The sequence below is a fragment of the Quercus suber genome, unplaced genomic scaffold, assembly GCF_002906115.3.
Source record: "Quercus suber isolate HL8 unplaced genomic scaffold, Cork oak 2.0 scaffold_21, whole genome shotgun sequence".
Taxonomy (NCBI): domain Eukaryota; kingdom Viridiplantae; phylum Streptophyta; class Magnoliopsida; order Fagales; family Fagaceae; genus Quercus; species Quercus suber.
In genome coordinates this window covers 2,277,351-2,293,851 of record NW_027069486.1, presented here as the reverse complement: position 1 = coordinate 2,293,851, position 16,501 = coordinate 2,277,351, and the positions used below count along the sequence as shown (strand labels likewise).

General features: G+C 33.7%; 1 pseudogene; it reads left to right on the top strand.

The window, feature by feature from the left end:
- Positions 1 to 2,401: 2,401 nt before the first annotated feature.
- On the top strand, positions 2,402 to 14,529 carry LOC112035064 (probable leucine-rich repeat receptor-like serine/threonine-protein kinase At3g14840; annotated as a pseudogene).
- Positions 14,530 to 16,501: the final 1,972 nt, after the last annotated feature.

Genomic DNA, 16,501 nt, shown 5'->3' with positions numbered 1-16,501 from the left:
TAACCAGTAATAACTTACTATTTAAGATTTGTTGTAAAAATATTATGAAAATAGTAATAGCATGTCAACAACCACTCAAATATGATCAAAAAAAAAAAAAAACTACTGCAAAAGAGACCGCCAAAAAGAAGTTTAGATAGACAAGTACACCGCAATAAAAGCTATATTAATATCTCTCAAAGAGGTTTTTGAGTGATAGAAGACTGCATTTTTAGAGACGTGAGCTTTAAAAATCTTACACGTGTATATAAGGGCTTCTTCATTATACGTGTGGGCCAAAGAAGACAAGATAGGGCAGAAATCATCAAATCAAATAATAAGAACATAGAGTCATAGACTACGCATGTAGCTAGCACAGTTCTAAGAGGGTTTTTTTTTTTTTTTTTTTTTTTTTTTTTTTTTTTTTTTTTTTTTTTTTTTTTTCGGATAAACAATATGGTGTTGGTGTAGAGTTTAGCTAGTTTTGGGTTATTATTGTTGTGGATGAATATATATATATATATATATATATAGAGTCTGGCTCCCCTCCCGTTCAATTATCTCCCGTTCTCTCCCATTTTAAAATAAATGAATGACGTGTGGCACATAAATGATCTAAAGGTAGGAAAAAGGACACATCAAACCCCATTTATTTCTCAAGTTATCTTTTCTTCTTTGCTCCTCTCTTCCTTCTGCAACATCGCCTCTGTGCCGACCCATTGCCAATGAATTGGGCAAAGTAACACAACACAAAAACTCAAAGAGTTTTTAACAAATTCATCATTGTTTCAAACTACCTGAGCTCTTCAAAGGAATCAATAAAAAGATCATTTAAAAATATATATATATATATATCTATATATATTACATGAGTGCAAATATAATACTTTCAAAAACCGAAACTTGAGTAATAATCACAGCTAGAAACTTGTATATAAATTCAACTCATTTTGTCAACTTTTACAATCAAAATTAGGAAATGAGTAATGAAATCAATAACCTATCCCCACTAGAAAACCCATACCCAAAAAAAATTTTTTTTAAAAATCAACAAATATTCTTCCGCGTTGTGTTGTTATTACACCCACTAAAAAACCCATAGAAAAATCTTAGTATCACCGTAATTCCATAATCAAAACAACTATAATACCTTGCTGTCACCATCAATACCCAAAGACATCACCCACATCGGAATCACAAAACAGCAGCGCTTACAAATTACCACCAACTTTAACGTGGATATTCAATGACATGTTCGGGTGTTCCCACGATGCCGTTGCGTCTTTGACAAATGAAGCGAACTAAACATGTCTTTTTTTTTTTTTTTTTTAGTTTATAAAATAAAGAAAAAGTTATTGGTATATAAAATATTCTTAAAATTTTTATAGACAAAGAAAAAAAATTATTAACTTTTTTTTAGACTTTTTATATATTTTTTTTTATGAAATTGGTATTTAAACATTTCTAAAATAATTTATTAAAAAAGTCTTAAAGGAATGTAAATAAGACCCATAAAATATTACAGTAGTTTCTTTTTTACTATTAATAACTTGATATATACCATACAACTTATTAAAATTTTATTTTATTTTCCAAATACATCTTACAAATTTAATTTATTATAAACAAAAACAAATAAAAGTACTATACTAAAGATGGATGCAATGTAACCAAAATGATAGGCCTATGCTTATTGACTTTTAACGGTAAAATCTAAGAGCACTTGCATCAATTCTTATATAATAGAAAAAAGGCAACATTAATCAACCAAACTTAAAATTCACCTACATTAGCCTATGCAAAATTGTGTAAAAATCATGATTTTAAAAAACGGGCCAGTTAAAGAATCAAAATGGTCTGGTTCCTAGTTTTTACTGGTTGAATTGATGGTTTTTATAGTTTAATCACCGGTTTAAGGTTTTTACCAAACCAATTGAGGGTTTGGTTCTTGGGTGAACCAATTGGTTTGATCTGGTTCTTTAAAATCATGGAAAAAATACATTGTTGCTACACTAGCCGTGTAAATTTATTCTAACACTATTGTGGTTATTGTGTGTGAAGAAAGAGAAACAAATAAAAAAAATTAGATATTTAATTGAAATTTATATATATTATATTATATTATATTAAAAGCCAAAGTTCAGAGAAAATCCAATTATATTTCAATTGAATTCTCAAATTTGTGTCATGTGTCCCATCTAATTTATAATTTTTGTGTCAAGTGAATTATTGAGTGTAAAAAATGAAAAGTCTAAATCCAATTAAATTTTAAATTGAATTTCAATTGGAGTCTAATTTTGTACCACGTGTCTTTTTTTTTTTTTGGTAAGTAAATTATTGGGTGCAAAAACCAAAGAGTCTAAATCCAATTAAATTATATATATATATATATATAATATGATAAACCATTACATATTTAAAAATGTATGGTTTAAAAAATATATAATCTAATATTGTGGGGGGAAAAAGCCCAAAGCTGCCTAACGGGCCCGGAACCACCTGTTAAGGACTATTGCATTTTCGAGGATTGATAGGTGGTTGGGGCAGCCCATCTAAAGCAGGAAGCCCAGAAGCAGAAGGAGAGTGTCGTTTGAGGAGCTCACCATTTGTCCGAGGATGTCTTGCTCCTCGGCTATGATGAGCATTGATTAAACGAACGTGTGGAGGGTCCGACTGATCTTCCCAACGGTCCCAACGGCCATGATAGATCCTGGGTGGATCCGGAAATGATCAGAACTAAAAAATATCTGAAGGAGAAGCTGGTACCACCACATTTAATGCGCTGCAACAGCTTTTCTGGCCGCATTTATGTGGAGAAGACCCCTGAACAGTGCAATCTTAGCTACCGCCACTCACAAAGAACTAAAGTAGACACACGACGTAACATGCACTCGAGTGGATGCGTGGATGAAGAACAAGTGGACGATGGAGATGATAGGAAGGGATGCTATATAAAGAAGAAGAGTCCCTGATAATAGGGGATCGGAAAAAGGAATGAGAAAGAGAGAGAAAAACTTTACTGTAACTCTGAATATTATAATCACAGTTCATTCGATAAAACGCCTCTTCGGACATTCATTCATAGAGTTATCTAACCTTCAGTTTATGTTATCATCACTGCACGTAACCTAGCTAACTGTTTTGTGCTTCATATCCAGCCCAGCTCTTTCGATCCACTCTCTACAAATTCATTGTTCTGGGTTCGTTGAGCCTTTAACCCATATCCTTTGGGCTTAGGCAACAAAAACCGACCCTACAAATACCATGTATAATTTGAACATTTTATCAAAAAAATGTATGACTTGAACGATGTAATTGTGATTATTTTTAATTGTACCCATGCATATGCATGTAGTTACATATTAATATAGTGCAAAATAGATAATTTGACGTAGTATATTTTGAAAAGTGACTATGTGAAATAAAAAAAATTAAAAAAAAAGATAAATTCTTATATTAAAATAAATTTGATGTAGGGCATTTTTTATAGCAGAAGAAAAAGTAAATTCTTATGCTAAAAAAAACCCTATATCATATCATGTGACTCTAAATCATGATTTTCAAGAGTATGTTAGTTGTGTGTAGGAGTTATTTCCTTTTTTTTTTTTTCTAAGATGAAATCAAAAGTAAATGTTATCAATTAGACGCCATGAAAAGTAGAACACTAATAATGATTATTCCCAAATCAATATCGATGGGCCTTCCACGCATATGACAATTCAAAATTTGTTCGTATATTACATTTATTACATGTTTTACAATTTTTTTTTTCAAATTTGAAATATATTTCTTGAAGTGTCCAATTATTTTTAATCCTATAAAAGTTGTGAAAAATGTCATTTGTATAGACTTACTGATTTTAACTTCTTGTGAGCACACCCAATTTGTTCGTATATAGAAATTAGAATTGTAGAATATTATTGCAATTAACAGGGGTTGAGGTCTTGAGGCCGAATGGAAAATCTGTGAAGACCTTTATTTATTTATTGGGTAATAAACAGACTCAAATATTGAACATTAATACACAAAACAGAAATTAATTAATGGAAACAAAAAAATTGATGAGTCTGATGTAGTCCTATTTTGCAGTGCAAGCCCTTCGTGAAATAGCCACACAAGTGGGGAAGAATGATTGGAATTTTACAGTAGACCCATGTAGTAATGAATCAAGCTGGGCAACACCACATTCGAATTTGAGGCCATTGTACAACAATTCTCTTATCTGCAATTGCTCCAATCATTCTGGTGTTTGTCACGTGATTCATCTGTATGCACACTTCATTTCCCTTTCTGTTATGTTTTAAAGTAAATATTTGTCCAGCTTTAATTTTATCTATACAATTTATATATCAGGTTACTGACCTCCCTGAGGTTTTTCGTTATTATACTGAACTCGCCTTTAATTTATAATAAGACGCTCAACTCCCTGAAAATGTAAAATACTCTAGTTTAGAATAAGACGCTCACCCCCTCACAAAAATGTAAACTATTTACACTGACTAGATGGTTGATAAGTGAAAACTATGTGACAAGTTTCTGAAAAAGTAAAATGTAAAATCTGCTAACAAGTTTCTGCAATTTACACTTTTTTCTCTTGTAGCTTACTATCCTAAGCCTAGTAGCGTCAGAATGCTGAGAAGAAATACGAGTACTAAAACATAATCAAAAATCGAACTAGAGAAACCAATGTGAAAAATGACTTGCTATGTTTCACCGGCCTATCTAATCTGGAGTACTCTTACATGAACCCAAATGGCATCATGTTCCCTTCTTTACAATAAAAAGAATGGAGCAAAAATTCACAGGCTCAATCACATCTTGTCGCATGAATTGTATTCACACATATAAAAAGACTTTTAATGTTGAATTATAATCTCTACCCAGTGTTTTTAATCTACCACGAGTTTCTTCACTTCATAATCTGCAATTTGAACATCATATGTGGTATTTCCTTCCTTCCATACATACACAGTAGCATGAGCTGCACATGCTGTTTACGTAGTCTCAATAGAACTATTTCCTTTTCATTCAGCAATTGTCCAATTAAATCCATCTTCCCAACAACCAAGTTGTTTATTCAATGCAACATGCCTTAAGGAACCATCTTTTCCCATGATATTCTGGAGCGAGCACAATCATGGTATAGACGATCCCTGAATTTGTAAACCAATTAAGTTTCCACTAAGAGAGTAACTAGCACTAGCACACCTACTGGCACCATCAAGGTGCTGTAAAGCTCAAGTACTAGTCTTAGTGTTCTGATATATGCTCTTTAATCCTTGCTCTAGTGAAATTTTCAATTTTCTCATCTTCTGCTCAAACATATACGTGAAGATTCTGATTGTAATCCAAATATATGAGCTAGTACATTTAATCTGTTACCTATTTCATACAGCTTTCTTAAAGGGCAAGATCTCTATGGCGTGCTTCCACCATCCCTGGTGAAGCTACCCTACCTTAAGACAATGTAAGAAGAGTAACTAATTATTAGTTTTACTTATTAGCACCTGAATGAAAATTGATTTGACCTTCAGATCTAATAGCACACTTTCCTCTTGCTTGAAGTGATTTCACTCGAAACTACCTTTCTGGTACAATACCACCTGAATTGGCTTCTACAAAGTTGGAATACATGTAAGTTACTTATCAATTAGTGTCACAAGTAAGCCAGTAAATGCTCATTCTTTTTATTAAACTAATTCACTGCTGGTCCATTGTTGTAAACAATTTATCAGGACCAATCCCAAGCTACTTGGGAAACATTACCACTCTTATATATATGTATGCTCTTCTTATATCCTTCTTACTCCTCCTTTTGTTTAAGTAGTATTTTTTTTTTAGCTTAGCCCTTCTTAAACATTAAAGAAGATTGTATACTTTCAGGAGCATAGAGAGCAATCTATTTTCTGGAACTGTTCCCCCTGAACTTGGGAATCTGGTTAACTTGGAGAATCTGTCGGTGTTTCTTTCTTCCCTCGTATTCTTTTGCAAAACACAATTGTCGATTCATTTCTAAATTCTCAATGATTTACTTAGTCAATCGACAGTAAGTAAGTTGAACAAGTCTAAACTTATCATTTGGTGACTGCAGCATTTTTAGTGCTAATAATCTCACTGGTGAATTGCCAGTTGCTCTCACTAATCTAACCAAATTAATAGAACTGTAAGTGGTTGTAAAATTTTCCATTTCTATACTAAAAGTGATTTTATATTTTTCTCAGAAAATTTCAAGTTTCTATGCAATTTAGTCTTCTTTCAATTTTCAGCCATATGCAGTAGGATTAGCAGTAACAACTTCATTGGAAAAATACCTGATGTTTTCCAGAGTTGGAAACAACTTCAGAAATTGTATGCATTTTTTGCCCATAATTTTATTTAAATCTGTTCTAGTAAAACTTTTAGGTGTAATCTAACACATTGGAGTTGTATTTTCAATAGAGAGATCCAAGCTAGTGGTCTTGAGGGTCCCATTCCTTCTAGCATTTCTGTCTTGAGTAATTTAACTGAGCTGTAAGTTATACCTTCTAAGTATTGTTTTGTTGCATAATCTTTGTGATACTTTTATGTCATATTCAAATTCTTTATTGCATAATCCATTAACAATTATTGATGATCCAACTTTGTGCAGAAGGATAAGTGACTTACTTGGTAATGGTTCGGAATTTCCACCCTTGAATAACATGACAGGAATGAACAGCTTGTAGGTCATTCTTTTTGGTATAAGGTTATCAACTAAAATAATACAAGGTTATAGAAATTTTCTGAGATGACGTCAGTTTGTGTTGCAGGATGTTGAGGAACTGCAATCTCTCTGGACCTATCCCAGCATACACTTCACAAATGACTAGCCTTCAAACTTTGTACTTTTTCTATCCTTTCCATCTTCCTTATAGGATTTTCTTCTTTTGCTAAAAAACTAGTTAACTGCAAAAACCCAGATAGTTGGATTAGACCATGTTAATTATCTCTATTGAGAACATTATACCTGCATAAATACACGTGTGTAAGGTTTACTATATTTCATTTTAATTTTTTTAATAAACCTTCTTTTGTATCATTATAACACTTCTTTGTTATATCCTTGCAGAGATCTCAGCTTCAACAAATTGGAAGAAAATGTTCCAGATTTGAGTGGTCTATCTTCCTTGCTATATATGTAAGTTAGAGTCAAACTGTAAATCAAGTTTCATGTCAGAGAAGTTCAAATAAGAAATTAACATAAGTCATGTGTCATGATTTGGTTTTTGCCATATGTCCACAGTCAAAGATTCTAGGAATTTCTCTATAATTAAGGAGATTGTAGTGCTTATCTCTCACACAAATCTTAAATGAACCCTCTTAGAACTTCATGTTTTCTATGTGCAGCTATACTTTTTCCCAGCATATTTAGAACTTCATGTTTTCTATGTGCAGCTATACTTTTTCCCAGCATATTTTTAAAGTCCTATAAGTCAATAGAAAAAAGCTCTGTCAAACAAGGACATCACAGTGTAGGGTGGGTTGGCTTGGCTGGGGGATTTGCCTCTTGACTCCCGTGTGATACTTTGAGGAAGGCCCATTACATGTGTAATGCAAATCTAGGGGTTGAGTGACAACAAGACTAAAATAAACATTTAGATTCATGAGGGGACTAGAATACAAAGTATGATGAATAGGGGCCTTTCCTGTGATCCTATAGATAATGTCACTATATGAAAAAAGGAAATTTCTAGATTGTTGAACCATATAAGTATTTTTTCTATCGGAGTATCCTTTTTATGTTAATCCGGAGGCCTACTTTCTGAAACTTAGGATACAAGTCAAATACTCACCATCTCCCACAAGACGTCAGTTCACCGATGGATGGGCCTAACTTTCCTATGGCTGTGGCCATCAGCCTATTATGTCGCATCATAGCACCAAGTCATATATGTGGGAAACACTTCATATATACATGATGCATCATAGCACCAAGTCGACAAAAAGTATTTTACCTTTGAATTTCCTCCATTATCTTCTATTATTTTTTTATTTTTTTAATAAGTTTTTCTTCCATTAGTAATCTTATAAATCAGCTTTAACTATAACATCATTACTTTGCTATTTGAACAGGTTTCTGACAAGCAACTTGTTCACTGGGAATATTTCAAACTGGATCACTAGCAGAGATAGTGGCTAGTATACAATTCACCTTAAATTTTTTTATTAGTTTTGCTTGACATGTTTCCTTTTTATTGTTTAATTTTTTATGGAGTTTGTGGTTATTATTAAATTTAACAAAAATGCATAACATTCAAATATACATTTCTTTGGATTTTGATCCATCTTGTAACCTCTTTAGGATCAATGACAGATCTCATTCAATCATAAACAATAGGTGAATTGACCCAATTTCCTTGCAGCTTTGATTTGAATCTTGCACCATTCGACTCCAGTTAAAAAGACTTGTGGACAAATTTTTTTTACATTCTTATGTTGGTTATCTGTTCTCTGCAACATTATAAGGGCAGTAGAATTTTGAGTTGGCCAGACAAGTTTGTGGTCTGAACCTGATTTGACCTAGGATTAGCATTGACAAAAACATGGTGTTTAGTTTTAGAAAGTGCAATATGGTACATAGGTTAAACTCCGAATTTAGATACAGTCAATAATACTACTACTGTAAGTATTGTGTGGATTAGCCTAAATCATCCATTGTGTCAGATTAACGGCAGAAAGCTGCAAGGGTGATTAATTAATTATCAGCCCAAATGAAAATTTTTATCTGTCTAGATGTTTCTAAAATATTGAAATAATTTTCTTTTACAATTTATCTGCTGATGTTTATCATTTATAGTTGTACAAATTTTATCAGAATTATTGTAAAATGTAGATTTTTTTTTCCCTTTTTGAATTTATAATGACCAATTAACAAATATTATGTTTGTGTTCAGCCAAATAGATCTTTCATACAATAATTTTTCAGAAACCTCTGTGCCACCTACTTGTACAGGAAGCCAATAAGAACTTTTTCCTGTCCTTGTCAAATTCAATTTGGCCTTACATAGGCTTTGTGTACTTTTGTCTCTTCAAAAGCTTCCTAGCTTTTTTAATCCAACTATTTTCTCATTTCATCAGAAATTTTTTTCAGAGCTTTTCTGGACAGGACAACTCGTAAGCTCCTAACTTGTAAACTTATAAGAATAGAAAATTTTCGTCTTCTTTTTCTTTGATTTTGCAGAAGTATTTCCTTTTTTTATTCGCTTTCATTCTGCATAAGCTCACACTTCTTTCTCTTGCTACACCAATTAAGATTACTTGCCGAGTGTCTGAAGAACAATCCTTGTCCAAAAGGTGATTATATTACCGAAGAATCAAAACTTAGGGTGTATGCTTTAACTATGTTTTCGGCTTCTGATAACTCCTTGTAAATGTAGAAAACAATGCAGTTACATATTTCATCTCATATTAGGTAGCTATGCAACAAACAAGACAATATTGATCTTCTTTAGCTCTACGATGTTTGCTTCTATCTAATTTCCCTTACAAACCTACTTTTTTTGTGTAGAACAATATTCATTGGATATAAATTGTGGTGGAATTGCAACCACCATTGGAAACATAGAATTTGAAGAGGATCAAGACCCAGCAGGGGTTGCAAAATTTGTCACCGTAGGAAATAGTTGGGGACTCAGTAGCAGTGGGAATTTTTGGGATGTTGACAGTAACTCAAATCAATATGTAGCAACTGATGTATCAATACTCAGAATGAACAACTCTGAATTATACACGAGTGCATGGGTCTCTCCTCTTTCTCTCACATATTATGCACGTTGCTTGGCAAATGGAAATTATACAGTGAAACTATACTTTGCAGAGATATTATTCAGAGATAACAGATCTTTCTACAGTCTTGGAAGACGGATATTTGATGTTTACATCCAGGTAAAGTCATATTTGTTTTTCTGTTTGCATAGAAAACAATTTTATTGAGTTAATTTGTTACAGGAACAACTGGTCTTGAAGGATTTTAATATTGAAAATGCTGCTCAAGGTGTTGATAAAGCAAAAGTTATGGAATGTAAAGCAATTGTGAGGAACAAAGTTTTACAGATACGCTTTCATTGGGCTGGGAAAGGGACAACAGCTGCGCCACAGAGAGGAACATATGGTCCTCTCATATCAGCAATCTCTGTGGAAGCTGGTAACCAATTCTTTCACGCACGTTAGTTGGTGAACAATAAAAGCATAGGGATATAGTGGAAGTAGAACCAATGATTATTTGCCATGAGAACTTATTATTTAAAAAAAAAGATTCAAGTGCAACTAGTGGAAGGCATCGAAATTTTATCATCTTTTTTCAACCTACCCTTACACTGCTAATTTTGTATTTAAAACATCTATTCCTTCTTGTGGCTTGGTCTAACTATGCACATCCGTATGGTGCTACTGCTACATATGTTACAGAATGCGACTTCATATTCACTTTCCATGGATATTTGTTTGTTCTGCAGATTTTAGTCCACCTGGAAATAGCAAGATGAAGATATTAATTGGAGTTGGAGCTGGAGTTTTAGTGTTATTCCTCTTCTTTATGATTTTAGTCATTCTATGTTGGAAAGGCTACATAGGAAGCAGGATATCAAGAGAAAAAGGTAATTAGGATTCGCATATTCTGATGTAAAATTTAGATAGGATTTTTTTTATCTTCTCCAACTATTGCGAGAAGTTGGAACAATATAGAGAAATTTCCCTAATGCTTATATACAATTTCCGTTTATATGTTTTATCATTGTACCTCTTTTCATAGATGACAAATCAGCAATCCAATGTACAATCACGAAGGAAAAAATATTTTGTTTGATTGCAGTGCATACAAAGCTATCTTCATAATAGCTTTCCTGGAAATTTCCACTCTGCATAAATTGGACTCATTTGCCTCCAGTTATGATAAGAGAATGATCTCACGAAATCATGCAAAACTATGAGATCACTGCTTATTATAAAATATAAATAGAGTCATCTGTACATGGGAGATGAAATGATGGCTTAAGGTTAATGAGGAAAGCAAATGTCTAAGAAGGATCTGCCCAATCAAGCCTAATTTGTGGCCAACTCTACTCTACTCCTCTACAATCCAAACGGGCCCAAAATGTTTTCTAAGTCACATGAGAATTAGTTTTTTTGATGACTATTCATTTTTAGCTCTACAATGATCTTATTTCAATTTTCAAGTGTTAATAGAGGCACAAGGCACATCTCATCCTAAGATTCTTCAGGGAATTATTTTCTCTTTCATTTTGTTTTTTGACTCCCAATACACTTGCGATTCCATGACTGAAGTAGGAAAGAAATGAAACTCTAAATCTTGCTGCAACTTAGGTTTAAGTAGCTGATCAACTGGAGCCTGGAGCCTTCGTATGGCATTTGCTTTGTCTCATTCTCTCTAACTTTATCATATATAATATGCAGTGAGACATCTTAGCCCCACCTTTATATTCCTTTGACAGAGCTGCAAGGATTAGATCTGCAAACTGGTTTTTTCAAATACAGGCAAATCAAAGCTGCCACCAACAACTTTGATGCTGCAAACAAGCTTGGGGAAGGTGGTTTTGGAACTGTATTCAAGGTATCCTAGTCCCACAATGTCATTCTTTCTGATACATGTTTTTTTCTTTATTCTTACATAATAAAATACATACCTGAATATATATTTTTCTATTCTGATGCAGGGTATTCTGTTAGATGGTAGTATAATTGCTGTTAAGAAACTTTCTTCAAGATCAAAACAAGGAAATCATGAATTTGTGACTGAAATAGGCATGATATCTGCATTATAGCACCCAAATCTTGTTAGACTGTATGGATGTTGTATTGAAGGAAATCAACTATTCTTGGTATATGAATACATGGAAAACAATAGCTTGGCACGTGCTTTGTTCGGTAAGCTCAATATTTTTATTTGCATATTTTATATCTACTTTGGAAAGAATATAAGCCTAACATTCCAAATGATATGTATCAAGACCTAAGTTGATCTATCCCCATTGGACAATCTGTGGAAAATGCAGGTTCAGGTGAACACCAATTGACATTGGACTGGCCTACAAGGCAGAATATTTGTGTTGGCATAGCAAGAGGTCTGGCTTTCTTGCATGAGGAATCGATACTAAAAATTGTTCATAGAGACATCAAAACCACCAATGTGCTACTGGATAGGGACCTTAACCCAAAGATTTCTGACTTTGGTTTGGCCAAGCTTGATGAAGAGGAAAACACCCATATCAGTGCCCGAGTTGCTGGAACAATGTAAGCTACATTTTTTACTCCTTCCTTAAATTGTAGTCTACTTATGATTCTACTCTTCCTTTCCATTTTGGTCCCCTGACTTATTAGCTAAGGGTAACTAGTAACAGCGACTATATTTTATGTTTGTATGAGATGCTGCCCTAAAACTAAAAACCAGAACACAGCCGCATTTTAAAGTCTGTATACCAAAAGTTTTCGATATGGAAAGTAGTATGGAACTCCTGCATTTAGTATTTCTTAGGATTGATGCACAACCATACTTGTAGAGAGATTCAGATCAACATGATTCCAGAATTATCAACCAATTTTCATGCTTTGAAAACAAGTCCAAACGTGAAATATGTACTAATAATTTGCGGTAGTTTCATATACCTCAATTCTTGATACAACAAACAATCAGCTCTATTTCCTCATAAAATAAAAAAAAAATATACAACATAAAAAGTCACACACACACACACAGCCATTAGATAAATGCTAACTTTAAACACTGACTCCCTTAAATCAAGAAATAAATAGCATAGAGAATAATCTTGTGTTCAAATATTCTGCTTTCCCATACTGTTAATTTCTATGCTGTGGCCTCCATTTACAATAATTTCAAAATCTGCTCCATTGTTACCCAAGGAAAAAAAGAAATCTCAGATCTTGCCAAATCATAATAACTTGAGCTTAATGACCAAACAACTCGTGTGGCTCGAATGGCTGTTCCTTAGTTGTTGACCTAAAAATCTTCCTCACTCGTTTCTAGGAACTCAGTTAGGTGTACATGACTACATCAGTTGTCACTTGAAAGTTGCAAAAGAGACAATTTGATTCTTCCCTGCGGATAAATTTTTTTGTTATCTCTGATGGAATGAAATTTACCAATCAACTCTGGTACCCTTATTGATTGCATAATCTCATGCTAACTGCAAATGAAATATGAATTGGTACCTAAGTTTCTATTCATATTTGGCTTTGTTGAAGAGAAAAGACCAGTGCTTCATACAAGTGAACCATTAAGTCATAATATAATCTTTACTTTGCAGAGGATACATGGCACCGGAATATGCGTTATGGGGTTATTTAACCCACAAAGCAGGTGTATACAGTTTTGGGGTCGTTGCATTGGAAATTGTAGCTGGGAAGAACAACATGAAATATCGACTAAATGAGAATTATGTTTGCCTTCTAGATTGGGTAAGATCTTTGTTTTGCTTTTAGTATATGCAACAAAAACAGTCGGGAGAGCTGGTTGTTCTTTGTGCCTCCACCTAACCTGATCTATTAATCTAGCCTTGAGAAGCAAAGTAGCCTAAACTATGTTGAAAATTGCTTGACCAGTACACTTCAGGCATTAGTTCAGCTAGTTGACACGTTTATTTTGTTTCCTATGTACGTTTGGCTAATTTGTTCTCTTTTGGTAACTTGCTACTTTTCATTTCCATCATCTTCTCTATGCGTATTGCAGGCCCTTGTTCTGCAGCAAAGGGGTAATCTAATGGAGCTGGTGGATCCAAAGTTGGGATCAGAGTTTAATAAGGAAGAAGCAGTTAGATTGATAAAAGTAGCACTCTTATGTACTAATCCATCACCAGCACTTAGACCCAACATGTCTGCAGTAGAAAGCATGCTTAAAGGCCAAACAGCTGTTCATGAACTTGGCACGGATCCAAGTATATATGGCGATGAATTGACCATTAGAGCCTTAAAAGACCAGTTTGGTCAGATCCTACATCAACCGATGAGCTCAAATGAAGCTGAGAGCCTTATTCAATCATCAGATGCAACATGGGGTGGATCTTCTTCTATATCCACCCGGGATCTCTATTCAACAAATCTGAATTATCGATAATGTGACACTGGCTATTGACACCATTGGGAACTTCGCTGTTCACATATGCATCCTGTATGGCTGTATGTGCCCGTGTCCGCGTGCGTGGTATGCAGCTGGTACTAATTAAGTTCAACAAAATCCTATGAAAAATCCTAGCTATTGACACCATTGACCCCCTAAAAAAAATCTTAGAGCTGCCAATGTGAAAGACCATTTTTGCAAATCTGGACATTTTCCTTTCTTATTATTTATGAATAGAAGACTTTATTTGGTGCTTGAAACCTAAAACACAAATTCAGTCTTATTTATAATTTTATATACGTGGTCCTAGGCCTCCTGGTCATGTGTGTGGACCATGTGGTGAAGTGGGTGGAGTCGGTGAGATCTGTGAAAAGCATTAAAATTTGAGGCCAATTTGGTCATTCATTGAAACATGAGTTTTCTCTCTGATTTGGAGAGATGAATTTTTCGTGGGTTAGACAAAAAAGGATTTTCATATTTTCTCTCTTTATTAAACCAGACCCAAACCTATTTTCTTTTCTTTATCTTCCATCCTTCCTATTCTATCTCCAATCAAACATACCCAAAGTGAATGGGCAAACCATGGGGGATAAATTTTTTTTGCAAAAATCACCCTAAAACCTAGTAGTAGATTTGCTAATTGACCTTTTTCCTCGTGTCAACTAAGAGAAAGTGTGTTAGGGTAGTAGCTCCAATCACCATAAAATTAGGCATTAAGTTTGCCAACTAGTTGTTCCCTTGGGCTGGTTGGTGGGATGTATATACTACTTTAATATGTAGATGAATGGACAAGTAGCATAAAATGCGACGGTCGATTATTTAGCCACTATTTTTGGCCATAGTCCTTAATAAATCAATTTCTTTGTTTTTTCTAATTTTTTTTCTCTCTTTTAGGAGGTCTGGCTAACCTCGAATCTAGCCAATTTCATAAATTTCCTATCAATAACCTTCCATTTTCAAGACATTAACATTTGGTATTTACAACCAATCTTTCCTGAATCATGACAGAAATTCAATCTACTTCCCACGTGAATGAATCCATTACTAACCTCAAGAAAACCATTGATCATCACAATCAATCAACCAATAGCTGAGTTCTATCAATCAAGAATTGAGCTCCATTACCCTTGCATAGGAAGTTAACTGAAGCAAACGAGAGGAAACCAAAGCAAAATTTTCAAGAATCCGTGACACCAGGATGCATGGCAACACCAGAATCTGCATTGGTTGCATATTACATCCCAACCTGTGAATTTAGATTTTCCCAGATTCCATCAGCTTCCCCTAAAAAAAGGCCAAGTTTCATCGTCGCCATAGAAAAAACATTGTAACTGCACACAGCTCCCCCGCATTTTTGACCAGATTTAGATCTAAATAAAGCTTCAAAGAATTCCATGAAGTCTTGCTCCACGCTTGCATGCTTTTTTTTCTGTACCTTTCACGCTTGCATGCTTTTTTCTGTACCTTTCTTGTGCTCATTCACCACACAACTACTGTATATATTTGTGGGCTATTCAAATCCAAAGGCAATGCATCATTGCTTTTCTCTCACCCTGGAAGCATATCTGATAAGCTAGAGGAGTAGGCAAACACAGATGGAAGCCTTGCATGGGTTCATTCCACATCCACATGCCATTTTCTCATCTCATTGGTACAATATGCAGGTTTGGAGCATAATTATCTCCAGGCCGGCCCAAGGCCTAAGCCTAAGGCCCTATAACAAAAAGGTCCACCCTCTATTATAAAATAGCCCAATTTTGTATTTTGATAATAATTGTTTTTTTTTTTTTTAAATAATTAAACAAAAGAGTTCTTCAAAATATTATACCAATAGAAACTTAATTTAATAATCCTAAATTGTCTGGAAAAAAAAGGTTATAAATATGTCAAATTATAAAAAATAATTAGTTTTCCTTAACCTATCGAGCTTTTCATTTTATGGTTACACGCCAAATAATCTCTATCTCTCTTAACACCACATCCAAAAATTAAAAATTATATTACAATGTTACTTAAACATGCATAAAAGAAATTTGTTTTTTATTAAATTTTATGTTTTTTAGGAAGTTTAATTTTATGCTTAAACCATATTATTTGATTTCTAAATGAAATTAATCTTGGTTTGGTTAGAACTAATTCATCAAGTTATGTTCTTAATTTATCCAGTTAACCTTGATTTGGTAAATAATGTATTAAATAAATACTATTTAATTTATATTTTAATAAAATATCTTAATGTCTTGCTTTAATTTATCACCTTAGATCTCAAACTATATAGAGCTAGCCTTGATTCAGATTGTTACCTTGGCAACCAGATATTCATTCATACTTTATACCTTTACTTTTCTCACTACCCAAATTCCATTTGGCCCGTAACCGTAGCACTAGCACCTCTTTAACCATAAGGATGCTTCT